Source organism: Pleurodeles waltl, chromosome 8, assembly GCF_031143425.1.
Source record: "Pleurodeles waltl isolate 20211129_DDA chromosome 8, aPleWal1.hap1.20221129, whole genome shotgun sequence".
NCBI lineage: Eukaryota > Metazoa > Chordata > Amphibia > Caudata > Salamandridae > Pleurodeles > Pleurodeles waltl.
In genome coordinates, this window is record NC_090447.1 from 1198966753 (window position 1) to 1198986271 (window position 19519).

The 19519-nt window shown below is 46.8% G+C and overlaps 1 protein-coding gene across 1 annotated transcript in view; it reads right to left on the minus strand.

Annotated features, from left to right (window-relative positions):
• Positions 1–19519, minus strand: part of COG6 (component of oligomeric golgi complex 6) — a 521976-nt gene that overhangs the window by 118171 nt on the left and 384286 nt on the right. The window lies entirely within an intron of this gene.

The following is a 19519-nucleotide window of genomic DNA, read 5'->3' on the forward strand; positions in this document are numbered from 1 at the left end:
TCCATACAGTCTCCTGCCATCTTCAACCTCTACACGGACCTCTGTGAAACCGTACTCATAGATAACAACATCAAGATTTACCAATATGGTAACCATACATTACTTGAAATGTACCTGTTCTCCAGAGATCCAACACCTAAAACACTGCCTACACATCATTCAGACCTGGATGTCTAGCAACTACCTGAAGCTCAACCCAACCAAGGCAGAATTCCTATTATTTCTCCAGAATAAGAAGCAAGAATAGTACAAATCTGGCTCAGTGACATGAACCTTGATAGTTTCCTACTCAAACTTTCACCCAATGCCAAGTCACTTCATTTCACCATAGATACAAACCTCACGCTCAAGAAACACACTGGTTAAAAACACACAATGATGGCACAGTACTAGCTCTCTTCTAAAGATTGTGAAAACATCTCTTCAAGAAAGTGACTTCTGAACTGCTTTTCAAGCCCTCATACTCTTGCATCTGGGATGTGTTTACATGGTCTCCCAAACTCCACATTATTTTTGCAGCCCTGGATGTGACGTGCTGAGGTGTGTAGGATGCCCTTAACTGGTGCCAGTGTGATCAAAACACCCCTATCCTGACTGAATTCCACTGAAACATTTTGCTGGCCTACACAATCTTCAAAACAAGTTGCATCATTTGCAAAACCATCAAGACGAGCACCCTTGCTTACCTCGGAGAGAATCCTATAATCTCTGGTGGTTCTCTGCACACCCAAAGCCAGGCCACATCATACTGGCAAATAATAGGTGGAAAAAGAAAAAACAAGGCAGCAGGCGTTTTCCATCCATGCACCAGGATATGGAACAATATTCCTGGATCCATCAGGACTGCTCCAACGCCTCTCCAATTCTGCTATCACTCATTGTTCTGTTTGCTTGCCTTTGGACACGTACAGCACTCCACAGGCTAGCTTTGTGCTGTACGAATACTTAAAGGACTAGAATGAGTACTTTTACAGGGAAATCAGTATTGTTAAAGATAATTAGACACATAGGTATTTGGAGCAGATCAAATTAATATTTCTTACCTTTGAAAAGCAGTCTGACCAACTGATTCTGGTTACATTGGCAGAAATGCTAGCTATCATAGATTTGCTACATAAAACATGATATGCAGCAATGGTCTGCTTGAAATGTTAAAGGAAACTTTGTTTTGTTGTCTTTATATTTACAACTGATCTTACCAGAATATCACATTGGGAAAACATGCTTTTTTGAACAATGAAATCACACGTTTTAAAAGAAGATAAAATTGAGAAGTACTAAAGCCAAAGACGTCAAGGGCTAGAACTTCTCTACATAAATTAATCTGGCCCTCCCACACATCATCAACGATGATATCTCACATCACTGAGATGACTTTGGCCTCTGAGTGTTGGGGGGATTATTATACCCCAAGGACTTTGCCAGCTTCAGGGATATACATGATTGATGTGGATTCCAAACAGGGGATTTTATATTTTAGTGTTTTTTTTTTTGTGGGTATTTTCAGCTTGGGTCTTTACTGGTTTCATTAACAAACAAAAAACACAACCTCAACAGGAGATGGAAGAGTTTTAAACTTTCTGCAGTAAAATCAACTACGTTGTGTGTGGTGGGTAGCTGGGAGGTCCTTAATTTGTTCTCTTTTTGGCTACTGGTCAGAACAACGTGCCCATAAGAACATAAACTCCCAGACAACTCTTAAGATATAATGGTAAAATGGATCCTCTTTTATTTCTATTAGGGTTCTTCTTTTGATGGTTCTCTTAACTGTTTGTTTTTAACTTTAGTTCTGTCTTTTGGAACTTTTCTTCTGATTCTTTTCCTTTTCTCCTCCTACTTCTATTTTTCTTCTGAGATGATCTTGTCTTTTAATTGTCCCTGGTTTCCCTTTTTTTCCAGGTATAGCTCGGAGTCCCGGTGTCGCCGTTCCAGAGGATGAAGAAAAACAACGGACAGAAGGACAAGAGGTAAGTGGTTTATATGTCTGATACTCTCTATATCCTCTCAAAAAAGGGGGTGGGGTGAGAGGTGAGGGGTGGTGCCTATCGGTGAACACACTGTGAATCCCTTTTTGTTTCTATATAGTGCTTTCGAGAGTGTACAGGTGAAAAGTGCCTCTGGGGATGTGGCGGCTTGTGGCGTCCAGGGCGGGGATACCGGTACTTCGTCAGGCTCACTCGTCCCCGTGGGTCTCTCCTTCCTCCGTTGCTGCAGGGATTCCCTCTGGGACTTCAGGTGTTTCTTTCTTCGGTATTCTTTTTCACTCCCTCCTCTTGCGGCGTCTTTCTCCTCTCCTGGGGCGCAATCCACCACTCCTGAGGCGTCTTCCTTCACTTCATTTGCTACGTCGCATGTCGCCTCTTCTTCCTGGTGGACATGCTTATGTAGGCACAGAGCACTCTCCTGTCAGCCCATCCACCGTCTTGAAGGTGGGGAAGCTGGCAACCCCATTACATTGTGTTTTTATGACCTTCTCAAATTAACTTGATATCACTCAGAAGATTAGACTAGTGTAGGATCCACAAGTTGGTTCTCAAAACAACAGTACAAAACACTTCTAAATCGCTTAACCTATGCTTGACCCCTCAGCAGTCTGGCACAAAGCAGTCAGGCTTAACTTAGAGGCAATGTGAGAAGTATTTATGGAGTACACAAACGGTAATAAAGTGAAAACACAACACAAACAAATTCCACACTAATTTACAAAAATGGACTAAATATAATAATTATTAGATACCTAATCAACACAAATTCAATCAGTAGAGCAGGAGATTTGCAATTGTAAAGATTAAGTTAGAAGTAGCACCAAAGGTGCAAAGTGCCAACTGAGGTTATCTGGTCACTCTGAATCAGAAAACATTCAAGCCAACCATGAGGGAGTGCAAGGCAGTCGAACAGGTCCAAGATTAATCTGCTGAATGTTGCACCTTATATGCTTGGTGCATGTTTTTTTTTTTTTGTCCTCATTCACCCTAGGCAGTGTATAAAACATCCTTTGCTCATCAACCAGCACATGGGAAGTTATTTTTTGGCCAGGGGTTACCCTCTCTTCTCGACCAATCCTTAGACTGTCTTAACTCCCTAAGGATTTCAGAGCAGGGTGTGTAATCATCGGACCAATGACACAAAGCCATATCAATTTCAACAAACAATAAAATAAAATTACATCCATCAATGATCTGTTTTCCAATCCAACAATGGTGTCCAGAAATCCCCTCGCGCCTTATCCCTACCCCCTATGGCTTGATCCAAATCTGCTGTGCTTAATACATCTCTAAGCCATTCTGCATATCCTGGCGGGGCCTTCGACATCCATTTCCTACAGATTTCTCGCCTCCCCAGCACTATTGCATAAAATACTAACTTTTTGTCTCTCGCTGTATCAGACCGCCCCAACCAGTCCTGGCCTTGACCAAAAATTATCAACTTTAAGGAGGCCTCTATTCTCTGCTTCAGAATACTCGAAATGGTTCCACATACTTCTTCCCAAAAGTGTCGAACATCCAAGCATTCCCAAAACATATGAATATCCGTAGCTTGAGCCAAACCACATTTTGAACAATTCACCCCCTGGCCTCCTTTCATTTTGAATAATTTCTCTGGGGAAATGTAAGCTCTATGTAGCGTATAATAGCGGTTTTTCTTTAACGCAGCGGGTTTCACAGTACCATGGAGAAGTGCTAATGACTCCATCCACCACCTCTTAACCAACTCTTCCAGGAAGCAATCTCCCCACAATTTTGCAGGAAGATCAAACTCGCTATCTACACCTTCTAGGATCCCCCAATACCAAGCTGACACTTTGTGGGGACCTACCAAAAGGCTCGAGATAATTACGTCCAAAGGGTTATACTTCCCCACACCTTCCTTAATCCCTTTAGCCCATTCTCTTACTTGCAAAAATTTCCACCTAGACAAAGCGCCCCCCGTTATTAACACCAATTCTTCCCACGAAAGAAGGTCCCCTTCAGGAAACAAGTCTCCCCAATGCTCTACTCCAGCCTGTTTTATCGGTAGCGCTAGTATGTCTTGAAAACATTCTGGCGTACCCGGGGAATCCCATATAGGTGCGTTGAAATTATAATAGGTACATTTTGCTAATCGTCTAATCTGATACCAACATTCTGCTAGTCCCCGCATGATTTTCAGCCTTATCTTTTTGTAGAATTTAGGATCCCCGAATTTAAAAATAAAATTAGTTGACGCACCCTTAATATTAGAAACCATTGTTTTAAACATTAGACCAGCCGTTGTAGAGTCCGATGTGGAAAAAACTCTGAAATTTTTCAAAAGAAAGGCCCAAGCATAGTATTGCAATTCAGGTAAAGCCAAACCACCCTTTTGCTTACGCCGCCTCAACTTTCTCCTAGAAATTCTAACCCCCTTAGAGTTCCAAATAAAATCACTTATTAAGCACTGCATTTTTTCTATATATTTTTTCTGCATAGGGAGTGGAGAAGTAGAAAACAAAAAATTCCATTTTGGAAGGATAGACATTTTTACCAAATTAACCCTGCCAATAATTGATAGAGGGAGATGGGACCAGCCTTTTAACAGGCCCTTACATTCCAGCATTAATTTTACCTGATTCCTCTCTGCTAATTGATCAATGTTTTGAGGTATCAAAATTCCCAAATATCTAATTTCCTTCTTGCAGTAAACCGATCTATAATCCATATTCCAAGCCATTATCTCTGTTTTTTCCACATTCACCTGATACCCTGAAACCTTGCCAAACTCTTCAGCTAGCCTGAGAGCCTCAGGAAATGCCGTTGATAGATTGTCTGTAAAAAGCAGAAGATCGTCTGCGTACAAAGATAGTTTTTTCTCCCAACCCTGACAACGGAAGGGGGAAATCACCCTATTCCGCCGAATCTTCCTTGCAAAGGGCTCCATATATAAATTAAATAATACAGGAGATAGCGGGCAGCCCTGTCTAGTACCCCTCGCAATAACAATTGGGCCGGTAAGATTCCCGTTCACCAATATTCTAGCAGTGGGGGTCTTATAGATTTGATTTACTACCCCACACACATTAGTTCCCAGGTTAGCCTTCCTTAACAGAAACTTTCAATATTCCCAATTAACTTGATCAAAGGCTTTAGCTGCGTCGATTGTGATAATCCCCAAAGGGGAGTCAAGTGATACCGCCAGATCTATTGCCCCAATCAATTCATATGTCAACTCGTGGCGGTATCTGCCTTTTGAAAAGCCCTTCTGATCTGGATGTATTAAGTTGTTTACAACTCTATTTAATCTGTCCGCTATGATTTTAGAAAATAGCTTATAATCACTATTCAAAAGTGAGATAGGCCTGTAAGATGCACGATTAGTCGGGTTTTTACCCGGTTTCAAAATCAACGTAATAACTGCCTCTTTCCATGAGGAAGGCATATCTATCTCGTTAAAAAAAAAATTGCCAAATAAATCCAACAAAATCGGGCCTATTAAATCCCCTAAAGCTTTATACACCTCCATCGGGATTCCATCGGGGCCCGGAGCTTTCCCTTCTTTGCCCCCCGCTAGGGCCGCCCTTACCTCATCAGCCGTAATGGGGCCGTTCAACAATTCCCGAGCTTGTTGCGAAATCTCTGGCAAGATATCTTGGGCTAGCCAATCTTCCACCTGCTTTTCTTGCCCATCCACATGCTCCGAATACAGAGATAAATAAAAATCTTGAAACCTGAGCTCAATGTCCTCCCTATGTATCAGTTTTTCACTTGAAACCTCAATCATTATTTCCTTAATCTGGTTCCTGACCTGATCTGATTTGGCTTTCCAGGCTAGCAACTTCCCTGAATTTTCCCCATATTCAAAATGTTTTAATTTGCTAACCTCCCATCTTTTCGCAATGCGTGCCTGTAAAATATCAGCCAGTTGTGTTCTTAACTCGGCCAATTCCACTCTTCCTGCCTCCTCCTCCTGAGACCCAACCCCTTTACCAACCAACGTTTCGGTTTTTAACAGCATCTCCTGTTCTAAAACCCTTTGTTAGAAATGGGGTTTTTGGTTGGCAGTCAGGTTACCCTCTGTCCAAGCAAAAGCCCTCACTCTAGTCAGGGTAAGTCACACACTATCCAAGATTATCCTGTGCCCACCCTCTGGTAGCTTGGCACGAGCAGTCAGGCTTAACTTAGAAGGCAATGTGTAAAGTATTTGTGCAATAAGTCATACAATACCACCATATAACACCACAAAAATACACCACACAGTGTTTAGAAAAATATATAATATTTATCAGGATAATTGTAGGTCAAAAAGAGTAAAGATGCAATGGAAAATTGTAGAACTATCACAGGAAAGTGATATAAAGTGTCTTAAGTCTTTAGAATGCAATACAGTGTCTTTCAAGCACAAAGTACCTGGTTTCTGGTGGAAAATCTCCTCAGAGGGCCACAGAAAAAGGGATGCGTGGAAAAAGGGTGTGTGCGTCGATTTCTCCTCAGCACACAAAGACTTGCGTCGTTCTTTTCCACGCGGGGAAGTCGGGCGTCGTTTTCCGGCGCGCAGACAGTCTCTTTTTGTGGATCGCGGGGATTACCAGATGTCCCGGGTCTGTGCGTGGATTCTCCTGCTTGTTTTCCGGCTGCGCGTCGTTCTGCGGGGCTGCGCGTCGAAGTTTCGATCTCACGGTAGGCGTCGCGTCGATTTCTCCTTGGAAGTCGGGCGGCGTTGTCCTTGCGAGGCCGTGCGTCAAAAGTTTGGTCTCACGGCAGGCGTCGCGTCGATTTCTCCTTGGAAGTCGGGCGGCGTTGTCCTTGCAAGGCCGTGCGTCAAAGTTTCGCACTCACGGTAGGCGTCGCGTCGATTTCTCCGGGAAAGTCGGGCGGCTTTGTCCTTGCGAGGTTGTGCGTCCAAGTCTCGATCGTCCCGAGGGCGTCGCGTCGATCAGCGTCGGTGTGCGGCGTTTTTCTCACCGCGAAACAAGCTGTGCGTCGAAATTTTCGGCGCACGGAGCGTCCAAGTGAAAGGAAGAAGTCTTTTTGGTCCTGAGACTTCAAGGAACAGGAGGCAAGCTCTATCCAAGCCCTTGGAGAGCACTTTCACAGCCAGACAAGAGTTCAGCAAGGCAGCAGGGCAACAGCAAGACAGCAGTCCTTTGTAGAAAGCAGACAGGTGAGTCCTTTGAGCAGCCAGGCAGTTCTTCTTGGCAGGATGTAGTTTCTGGTTCCGGTTTCTTCTCCAGCAAGTGTCTGATGAGGTAGGGCAGAGGCCCTGTTTTATACCCAAATGTGCTTTTGAAGTGGGGGAGACTTCAAAGAGTGGCTAAGAAGTGCACCAAGTCCCCTTTCGGTTCAATCCTGTCTGCCAGGGTCCCAGTAGGGGGTGTGGCAGTCCTTTGTGTGAGGGTAGGCCCTCCACCCTCCCAGCCCAGGAAGACCCATTCAAAATGCAGATGTATGCAAGTGAGGCTGAGTACCCTGTGTTTGGGGTGTGTCTGAGTGAATGCACAAGGAGCTGTCAACTAAACCTAGTCAGACGTGGATTGTAAGGCACAGAAGGATTTAAGTGCAAAGAAATGCTCACTTTCTAAAAGTGGCATTTCTAGAATAGTAATATTAAATCCGACTTCACCAGTCAGTAGGATTTTGTATTACCATTCTGGCCATACTAAATATGACCTCCCTGCTCCTTTCAGATCAGCAGCTGCCACTTCAATAGTGTATGAGGGCAGCCCCAATATTAGCCTATGAAGGGAGCAGGTCTCACAGCAGTGCAAAAACGAATTGAGGGTTTTTTACACTACCAGGACATATAACTACACAGGTACATGTCCTGCCTTTTACCTACACAGCACCCTGCTCTAGGGGATACCCAGGGCACACATTAAGGGTGACTTATATGTAGAAAAAGGGGAGCTCTATGCTTGGCAGGTACTTTTAAATGCCAAGTCGAGGTGGCAGTGAAACTGCCCACACAGGCCTAGCAATGGTAGGCCTGAGACAAGGAAAAGGGGCTACTTAAGTGGGTGGCACAATCCGTGCTGCAGGTCCACTAGTAGCATTTAATCTATAGGCCCTAGGCACCTGGAGTGCACATTACTGGGGACTTATAAGTAGATTAAATAGTTCAATCAGGTATGATCCAAAGTTACCATGTTTACAGAGAGAGAGCATATGCACTTTAGCACTGGTTAGCAGTGGTAAAGTGCGCAGAGTCTAAAAACCAGCAAAAACAGTATCCACAAAGTGGAGGGAGGCAGGCAAAAAGTTAGGGGTGACTACCCTAAGGCTGTCAGGTCTAACATGTGTCCCCCCCAGCTGAAAGTGGGGAGAGCTACCCGACCTCTTGGGAGCTCTCATCGCTAAGGCGGAAGTACCTGGAGAGACCATCAGCATTGGCGTGGTCAACCCCTGGGCGATGTTCCACCGTAAAGTCCATCCCCTGTAGGGAAATGGACCACCTCAAGAGTTTTGGATTCTCACCCCTCATCTGCATGAGCCATCTGAGGGGCCTGTGGTCTGTCTGAACTAGGAAGTGAGTCCCAAACAGGTAGGGTCTCAGCTTCTTCAGTGCCCAGACCACAGCAAAAGCTTCTCTTTCAATAGCACTCCACCTCTGTTCCCGTGGTAATAGTCTTCTGCTAATAAAGACTACCGGTTGATCTCTGCCCTCCTCATTTAGCTGTGCTAGAACTGCCCCTATGCCATGCTCTGAAGCGTCTGTCTGCACGATAAATTCCTGGGAGTAGTCAGGGGCCTTGAGCACGGGGGCCGTGCACATGGCTTCCTTCAGGGCGTCAAAGGCTTTCTGACAAGCCTCTGTCCAATTCACCAACCTAGGTTGCTTCTTGGAAGTGAGTTCTGTCAAGGGTGTTGCAATGGTACCATAGCCCTTGACAAATCGGCGGTAGTATCCTGTGAGGCCTAGAAAGGCTCTCACCTCCGTCTGTGTTCGGGGTGGTTGCCAGGCCTTGATAGTTTCAATCTTGGCCTGGAGTGGCTGCACCTTGCCACCACCCACTAGGTGTCCTAAGTACACCACGGAACCCTGCCCAATCTGGCACTTACTGGCCTTGATGGTCAGGCCTGCCTGTTGCAGGGCCTGAAGCACCTCCTTGAGGTGAAGCAGGTGTTCCTCCCAGCTGGAACTGTAGACAGCTATGTCATCCAGGTAGGCTGCACAGAAGGCATCCTTGCCAGCTAGGACCCCGTTAACCAACCGTTGGAAGGTAGCGGGGGCATTTTTCAACCCAAACGGCATCACCCGGAACTGGTAATGGCCATCCGGGGTTGAAAATGCGGATCTTTCCTTGGCCCCCTCAGTTAGGCCGATCTGCCAGTACCCTGAAGTAAGATCAAACGTACTCAGGAACTTGGCAGCGCCTAGCCTGTCCACGAGCTCATCAGCTCGGGGGATGGGGTGAGCATCAGTCCGTGTGACTGAGTTGAGACCCCGGTAGTCCACACAGAACCGGAGTTCTGGCTTCGCACCTGGGGTAGTAGCCTTAGGGACCAATACCACTGGGCTGGCCCAGGGACTACTGGATTTCTCAATGACCCCTAGAGTCAACATCTTGGAGACCTCCTCCTTGATGCTGGCCTTCACCTTATCCGACAACCTGTAAATTTTGTTTTTCACAGGGAGACTGTCACCGGTGTCAATATCATGAACACAGAGGTGGGTCAGCCCAGGAGTAAGGGAGAACAGGGGGGAGAACTGCTCCAACAGCTCATAACAGTCTCCTTTCTGATTTAGAGTCAGGGAGTCAGACAGAATGACCCCGCTTACTGACCCATCACCTTCTTGGGCAGAGAGGAGGTCGGGGAGAGGTTCACTCTCCTCTTCCATTCCTTCATCTGTGACCAGAAGCATGTTGATCTCCGACCTCTCACAATGAGCTTTTAGTCGGTTCACATGGAGCACCCTTAGGGGATTCCTAGGGGTTTTGAGGTCCACTAGGTAAGTGGCCTCCCCTTTCCGCTCCTTTATTTCAAATGGGCCAGACCAGCGGTCCTGGAGAGCTCTGGGCTCTACTGGCTCCATTACCCACACTTTGTCTCCAGGTTGAAACTCTACCAGGGTGGCCTTCTGGTCATACCATTGTTTCATCACCTCTTGACTGGCCTCAAGGTTATCTTGGGCTTCTTTCCAGAAGCGGGTCATCTGGTTGCGGAGGGCCAACATATAGCTGACCACATCCTGAGGGGGTGTCTTTGGAGCTTTCTCCAATCCCTCCTGGACAATGCTTAAGGGTCCCCTGACAGGGTACCCATAGAGAAGTTCAAAGGGACTGAACCCTACCCCTCTCTGGGGGACCTCTCTGTAAGCAAAGAGAAGGCATGGTAAGAGGACGTCCCACTTACGCCTCATGGCCTCAGGAAGGCCACCAATCATGCCTTTCAGGGTCTTGTTGAATCTCTCCACAAGACCGTTCGTCTGGGGGTGATAGGGTGTGGTGAACTTGTAAGTTACCCCACACGCATCCCACAGAGACTTCATGTATGCAGACATGAAGTTAGTGCCTCTATCAGACACTATTTCCTTGGGGAATCCCACACGGGTAAATATCCCCATCAGGGTTCTGGCCACCACCGGTGCAGTTACTGTCCTTAGAGGGATTGCCTCTGGGTAACGGGTGGCATGGTCCACCAAAACCAGGATGAACCTGTTGCCTAAGGCAGTTTTGGGGTCCAAGGGACCAACAATGTCGATGCCCACCCTTTCAAAGGGGGTGCCAACGACAGGAAGTGGAATCAGGGGGGTTTTAACCCTTTTTCCTGCTTTACCACTGGCCTGGCAGGTAGGACAGGATCTGCAGAATTTGTCTGAGTGTGTCCTCATTTTGGGCCAATAAAAGTGGGTGACAAGCCTGTTAAAGGTCTTGCCCTGCCCCAAATGTCCTGCCAGGGGAATGTCGTGAGCCAGACCCAGTAGGAAGGTTCGGTAACATTGGGGGACCACCAGCATACGTGCTGCCCCAAAGCCCGGAACCTTAGGCTCACTGTAGAGGAGATCATTCTCCCAATATAGGTGGTGATCGCCAGAGGCGTCGCCGGCTGCCTGGTTTGAGGCTTGTTTCCTCAAACCTTCTAGAGTGGGACATTCTTTCTGCGCCTTGCAGAATTCCTCCCTGGTGGGTCCACCCTCAACTTGCCAGCCAGCAAGCTCAGGTAAGTCACCTAGGGCGGCGATGTCTTCCCTAGTTGGCTCGGAAGCCTCCTCCTCCTCAGGAGCCCCGTCAGCCACTGTGGGAACAGCGGGGGCCGGTTTCCCGCACCCCTGGTCCCTCCTCCTGGCAGCTCTCTGGGCCATCGTTCCAGGCTCCAGATGCCCTTGACTGCCCTCTCGGTCAGCCATGGACCGTGTGGTCATGCAGACCCACTCAGGTAACCCTAACATCTCCAGGTGAGACCTGAGCTCTACTTCTTTCCAGGCAGTGTGCTCAAGGTAATTGCCTAACAGACAATCTACAGGCATGGCAGGACTCACAGCTACTTTCAGAGTACCAGAGACCCCCCCCCACTCAAAGGGAACCAGAGCCACCGGTAGGTGACTCTCGCGATTGTCAGCGACTCTGACCTGGTGGAATGCATTAGGTACTATCTGCTCTGCTGACACCAGCTGACTCTTGATAGTAGTCATACTGGCTCCTGTGTCACGCAGAGCCTCCACCCTCTGCCCATCAATGGTGACCCACTGCCGGTACTTGGAAGTATTTCTGGGCATGTGGGCCTTGGGCACCATTTCTCCTTCTCCCAGGGACACTAGGGAAATCTCTACCTGCTCCCCAAAGCTAGTTGGGTCCATCTCCCCCCCGAGTGCTACACTAGTCAACCCAGGTGCCTGTCCGGTAGTGGACGGTGCCCTCTTGGGGCACTGTGGATCGCCTTTGTAGTGACCATATTGGTAACACTCCATGCATTTGGGGCTAGACTTTCCTGACCTGTCAAATGTCCCTGGCTTTTTCCCAAATTTGGAAAAGGAAGGGTTGCCACCCACTCCCTGGGAATTCTTTTGGGGGCCTTTAGAGAGTTCCTTATCTGTAAGTTTATCTCCCCCCTCTTTCTTCTGTTGGGAACCCTGACCACCTTTGTGGGAGTCCCCCCCAGGTACCTTTTTGGACACTCTGGTGCTAACCCAGAGGTCCGCCTCCTCAGCAAGCTTCCTGGGATCAGTCAGCTTACTATCCACTAGGTGCTGGCGCAAATCTGTATAAGTAACATTAAGCATATGCTCTCTCAGGATCAAGTCATATAAACCTTTATAATCTGCTACTTTGTTGCCCCGCACCCATCCATTCAGTGCCTTACTAGAGAAATCAAAGAAATCTACCCATGTTTGTGTGGTTTGTTTGGTGCTGTCCCTGAACCTCTGACGGTATCCCTCAGGGGTCAGCCCAAACTTGGCAAGTAAAGTGGCTTTCTGGAGTGGGTATGTGTTTTGATCCGGTGGATCCAATGTGAGAAGTGTGTCCCTCCCCAATGGCGGCACATAACCCCACATAGCTACCCCCCATTGCCCTTCAGGAACCTCATGAGCCCTTAGTGCAACTTCATAAGCAGCTAACCATTTATCTATGTCATCTCCCACCACAAAACTGGGCACCACATTTTTGGGTATACGAACCTTCTTTTCTCCAGCAGGTCCTGTCTGTATGCTGCCACCATTATTGCTGGATTCAGACTGTCTTGCCTTGATCTCCAGCTCCTTGAGACTCAGTTCATGAGCTAACAATAGTTTCTTTTCAGCCAAAGCTCTTTCAGCTTCCACTTGTTTGGCTGCTCTTTCAGCTTCTGCTTGTTTGGCTGCCCTTTCAGCTTCTGCTTGAATCTGTTTGGCTGTCCTTTCAGCTTCAATCTGTTTGGCTGCTCTTTCAGCCTCAGCTTGTTTGGCTTCTCTTTCTGCCCTCCTCTCCTCCTGTTGTGCCTCAATTTTCAGTTTTGCCATTTGCAATTGGAACTCCCTTTCCTCTCTCCTTTCCTCTGCGGTCAGGCTTTGCATGGAGACACTGCTCCCTGGTCTGGAAGGGTGCACAATTGCAGTGGTAACACCATCCATAGATAGTGAAAATCCTTCTGAGGGGCCATTTTTTGGCTCCTCTTCCTCATCATCCTCTAAATGGGCTTCTGCCCAGGCCCTCAGCGCCACTTGAAAGTCCTCCTTTCTGGAGGCCCCTTGGGTGGGTACCCTTAATGCCCTGCAGAATCCTCTTAGTTGTTTGACCGTGTATGTATCCAACTGGACTAGGTCAAAGTCCCCTGTCTGAGACCCAGTCAGAGACATGTTGAGTGAGGATTTAGTTTTTGAAAATTGTCAGGAAAAAACGGATTTTCAAAAAGAGATAAAAACCAAGTTGACCTTCAACTGTGGGTAGGTAGTGAAATACTTAGCTACTGTATGTCACTGCACAAATACAAGTCCTATCCTCACCGCTGATCACCAATGTTAGAAATGGGGTTTTTGGTTGGCAGTCAGGTTACCCTCTGTCCAAGCAAAAGCCCTCACTCTAGTCAGGGTAAGTCACACACTATCCAAGATTATCCTGTGCCCACCCTCTGGTAGCTTGGCACGAGCAGTCAGGCTTAACTTAGAAGGCAATGTGTAAAGTATTTGTGCAATAAGTCATACAATACCACCATATAACACCACAAAAATACACCACACAGTGTTTAGAAAAATATATAATATTTATCAGGATAATTGTAGGTCAAAAAGAATAAAGATGCAATGGAAAATTGTAGAACTATCACAGGAAAGTGATATAAAGTGTCTTAAGTCTTTAGAATGCAATACAGTGTCTTTCAAGCACAAAGTACCTGGTTTCTGGTGGAAAATCTCCTCAGAGGGCCACAGAAAAAGGGATGCGTGGAAAAAGGGTGTGTGCGTCGATTTCTCCTCAGCACACAAAGACTTGCGTCGTTCTTTTCCACGCGGGGAAGTCGGGCGTCGTTTTCCGGCGCGCAGACAGTCTCTTTTTGTGGATCGCGGGGATTACCAGATGTCCCGGGTCTGTGCGTGGATTCTCCTGCTTGTTTTCCGGCTGCGCGTCGTTCTGCGGGGCTGCGCGTCGAAGTTTCGATCTCACGGTAGGCGTCGCGTCGATTTCTCCTTGGAAGTCGGGCGGCGTTGTCCTTGCGAGGCCGTGCGTCGAAAGTTTGGTCTCACGGCAGGCGTCGCGTCGATTTCTCCTTGGAAGTCGGGCGGCGTTGTCCTTGCGAGGCCGTGCGTCAAAGTTTCGCACTCACGGTAGGCGTCGCGTCGATTTCTCTGGGAAAGTCGGGCGGCTTTGTCCTTGCGAGGTTGTGCGTCGAAGTCTCGATCGTCCCGAGGGCGTCGCGTCGATCAGCGTCGGTGTGCGGCGTTTTTCTCGCCGCGAAACAAGCTGTGCGTCGAAATTTTCGGCGCACGGAGCGTCCAAGTGAAAGGAAGAAGTCTTTTTGGTCCTGAGACTTCAAGGAACAGGAGGCAAGCTCTATCCAAGCCCTTGGAGAGCACTTTCACAGCCAGACAAGAGTTCAGCAAGGCAGCAGGGCAACAGCAAGACAGCAGTCCTTTGTAGAAAGCAGACAGGTGAGTCCTTTGAGCAGCCAGGCAGTTCTTCTTGGCAGGATGTAGTTTCTGGTTCCGGTTTCTTCTCCAGCAAGTGTCTGATGAGGTAGGGCAGAGGCCCTGTTTTATACCCAAATGTGCTTTTGAAGTGGGGGAGACTTCAAAGAGTGGCTAAGAAGTGCACCAGGTCCCCTTTCGGTTCAATCCTGTCTGCCAGGGTCCCAGTAGGGGGTGTGGCAGTCCTTTGTGTGAGGGTAGGCCCTCCACCCTCCCAGCCCAGGAAGACCCATTCAAAATGCAGATGTATGCAAGTGAGGCTGAGTACCCTGTGTTTGGGGTGTGTCTGAGTGAATGCACAAGGAGCTGTCAACTAAACCTAGTCAGACGTGGATTGTAAGGCACAGAAGGATTTAAGTGCAAAGAAATGCTCACTTTCTAAAAGTGGCATTTCTAGAATAGTAATATTAAATCCGACTTCACCAGTCAGTAGGATTTTGTATTACCATTCTGGCCATACTAAATATGACCTCCCTGCTCCTTTCAGATCAGCAGCTGCCACTTCAATAGTGTATGAGGGCAGCCCCAATGTTAGCCTATGAAGGGAGCAGGTCTCACAGCAGTGCAAAAACGAATTGAGGGTTTTTTACACTACCAGGACATATAACTACACAGGTACATGTCCTGCCTTTTACCTACACAGCACCCTGCTCTAGGGGATACCCAGGGCACACATTAAGGGTGACTTATATGTAGAAAAAGGGGAGCTCTATGCTTGGCAGGTACTTTTAAATGCCAAGTCGAGGTGGCAGTGAAACTGCCCACACAGGCCTAGCAATGGTAGGCCTGAGACAAGGAAAAGGGGCTACTTAAGTGGGTGGCACAATCCGTGCTGCAGGTCCACTAGTAGCATTTAATCTATAGGCCCTAGGCACCTGGAGTGCACATTACTGGGGACTTATAAGTAGATTAAATAGTTCAATCAGGTATGATCCAAAGTTACCATGTTTACAGAGAGAGAGCATATGCACTTTAGCACTGGTTAGCAGTGGTAAAGTGCGCAGAGTCTAAAAACCAGCAAAAACAGTATCCACAAAGTGGAGGGAGGCAGGCAAAAAGTTAGGGGTGACTACCCTAAGGCTGTCAGGTCTAACACCCTTATTTTGTCTCTGAACACTTTACATTTTTAACATGCTATACTTTTGAGCACCCCTCGTATTACCGCCTTAAAAGAGTCCCAAACCACTGATAATGATGCCGACCCTATATTAATTTTGAAAAAGGCCTCGGATTCCCTACGTAATTGCAGCAAGACATCTTCATCTAATAATAGTGCACGCTCTAGTGTCCACCTCTTAACCAACCTTCTCTGTGGGGCAGTCAAATGCAATATTACTGCCGCATGGTCAGTTAAGTGTGAAGGCAAATATTCGACTCCTTCAACATTTTCCAACAACCTTTCATCCACTAGGAAGTAATCGATATGTGACGCATTACTATATTTCTTATTAAAAAAAGGAGAAGGCTCTGGCCTCCCCTTTCTTCTTACGCCAAATATCACACAAGCCATGATCCTTCATCATTCTCTTTAAAAAACATTGCGATTTGGGTGTACCCAGAGATCTGCAAGAGTCAGATCTATCCAATCTATTGTCCAGAACCATATTAAAGTCGCCCGCCATAATGACCGAATCTGAGAACTCAATAAGCTGAGAAAATACCTTCTTCAAAGGTTCACTATCGTCACAGTTTGGGCCGGAATAACCAGCCAAAATTAAAGATACTTCATTAACCTGTAATTTTACTATAATCCACCGACCAGCTTGGTCTGCCTTTATTTCGAAAATTTCTGGTCTGGCTTGAAATCCTTGTTTAATTAAAATGACTACCCCCCTTGCTGGGTCCTTTATGTGTGAGGTGCATCAGTGCCTTTGAAGCTCAACCCCACCTCCCCCCCCCAATTCTGCCAGAGATCACCCATTCTGCCAAAAACCAGACCCTCTATCTCTATTGTGAAGCTGTCTGGGAGGAATACACAAAAGCCAACTGTCAATTACACTTAGACATGCGGGCACCAAATGGTTAGGAGAAGAAAAAGCCACCTTTTTAAAAATGGAATTTTTAGAACTGTGACTTTAAATCCACCTTTTACCATTAAAGAAGGTTTTAAATTACAATTCTTCATACACCAAACATGACCTGCTCCCAAAGAAAGGTTAGCACTTATTAAATATAACAAGGTAATCAAACATTATCCTTTGGGAAAGGTCGGCCCTGCAATAGTAAAGAATTAATTTGCAAGTATTTCACTATCCGGACATGTAAACTTAAAGGATCATGTCCAACTTTTGGAAAACCAATTTTACCATCTTTAAAGGAGACAGCGCAAGCACTTTAGCACAGGTTAGAAGTGGTAAAACGTGCAGTGTCCTAAGGCCAACAAAACAAATTCAGCAAAAATGCAAGGAGTGAAGGCAAAAAGTTTGGATATGACTCTACAAAGAGGGCCAAGAATAACATAACCCTAGAGAAAATTCAACATTCAAAGTATGGGGAGGCTAATGTCACTGTGCTACATATGCTAGAACTTACCCAACACTATGGCCCTCTTTAAGACATTGGCGGTAACTGCTGCCTACCGCCACAGCGACGGCCGCCAACATACCGTCGCCATGGCTACCAGCCGCCCACCCACAATATGACCCTCGACGGAATTCTGCCAGAAGGCTTGCGGAATACCGCCGACGGTCATGGCAGCGGACGGCGGTAAGGTGGCGCTGCTGTCAGCAGCAGCGCCACGCCAGCCAAACACCGCCTACCGTATCATGAGCAATGATACGGCCTGGCGGTGTTTAGCTGATGGACGCTGCGTCCCGTCTCCAGCCGGAGGACCCCCTGCACACAGGTAAGTCGGGTGCTCCGACAGAAGAGGGAGATGGGGGTGTTGTGTGTGTGTGTGTGTGTGTGGGGGGGGTGTTGTGTGTGTGTGTGGGGGTGTCTGTTTATGACTAGTGCGTGCGGGTGTGAGTCGCGCTGAATGAGTGCGTGAATGCCTGAATGTGAGTGTACGTGTATGTTGTGTGTTGTGAATGCATGTGTGCGGCAGAGTTTGTTGGTGTGTTTTGCAGTGTGCGTATGTAGGTGTGCATGCATGTGTGTATGTGTGTGTGTGTGTGTGTGTGTGCACGTGTGGGTGTGAAAATGTGCGGGGGCAGGAGAGGGAGGTGGCGGGTGGGGGAGGGCACTGGGGAGGCGGGCGGCAGAGGTCCCTATCAGTGCCAGGGAAAGAATTCCCTGGCACTGATAGTGCCTACCGCCATGGTTTTTGTGGTGGTACGCTTGCTATGAAAACCATGGGGGTAGGCGAGGTCATAATCCTGAGGGTGGGATTGTGACGGCTGCCTGGCTGGAGACCAAAGTCTCCAGCCCAGCGGCTGTTACCACCCTGGCAGACGGAGTGGTACATTGGCGGTTTGGGTTGAGTCAAACCGCCAATGTCATAATTTGGGAAAAGGTACCGCCAGCCTGTTGGCAGTACCTTTCCTCAAATTACCGCTGACTGCCAGGGTCGTAATGAGGGCCTATGTTGCTTTTGGAAACTTGGCATAGAATCTTTAGTGAAAATCAGCAATGCATTTACTATGTAAACCCAAACCTATACCTGAAGATATACAGAAAATCATCTGTGGAATAGTTGTAATACCAAACAATACCTCCCAGCTGTAATTTTATATTCTGGAAAATCTATTAATTTGTTAGGAGAAACCACAGAAGGAGCCAGTGGACTTAGCAGAACCTATTCAAGAAATGCAATGTGCCCAGATTGAGCAAGTGCCCACCCGTACTCAGCTCTGCCTCACTCCAGAATTTCCACAAAAGGAGAGAACAAAAGATCAAGCAGAGAGATGAGGCCTTGCTGCGTCCAGTATCAACCTTCCTTGGCTGTTGATGTGAACCTTCCATCACTATGAGCATTTAGCTTGAAGGCTTTCCTTTTCAATGTTTATTTTCTGAAGCCAGGGACATCTGGTTGCCTCTTCCTGAAGCCCAAAAGATTCATTCAGAGAACTGAGCAAATTGCTAAATAGGTATGGCAACCTGACTGCTCCACACCTTAAATGCTTTTGCACATTTCAAGTTTACCGCAAAAACCAGTGTATATGACGCAGGTTTACTCCATTAGTGACACAAGAAAACTATATACACAAATACTGGCTGTCATTACTGCTGGAAAAAGGATGATGTTAATTGCACAGAACAAATGTGCCACAATATGTTAATGGGAGTACTGGGCATGGTGTTGTTTTGTACAGCAACACCAAAAATCAGGAGTTAAAACTGGCGGGTAACATAAATACTTACGTCCTGGGTTTTGCCTCCTCATTTCAAACAGGAGTCAATGTAAGCCTCTACAGTTTGCAGATACAATCTTTGATAAACCCTGTTCATTCGCCTTAATCGAGGACTTTAAATAGTCAGCAAGCTTTACCTGAGCCATAGGTCAATCTGAAAGTGACACAAGACAGTTCTATACTTTGCCAATGGATATCATAGGCCTCATTAACATTCATGTTAAATGGTTGGCTCAACTGATTATTGTTAGGAATACAAATTTATTTTTATCATTTCACCCTAACTTTCCACCTTTGTAATTCCTAATGTTTACAGTTATTAACAGATTACTCTTTTACTCTTTTCAGTGAATCTCAGTGTGGTGCTTTATTTATCTCTTAACTAAACTGCTGTTTTGAGGTTTTGTCTCCTAAAGGTCACAGATCACTTGGAAGAGCAAAGTATTGACTTGGTCGTGTTAAACTAGGGTTAGCCAAGTGATACCCTCTGGGAAGCAGCTGTTAACGAGATGTTGTGAGAGCTAAGCAACAGAATGTATCAATATCTACAAGTTTAACCCCTCTGCCTTCCAGACAAACACAAATAAAAAGCAAGTAGTTTGGGTGGAAAACTTTCCAGATCACAATGTGCATTACATAGAAAAGGAAAATGTACAGGAATCTGGAGTTGATTTTAA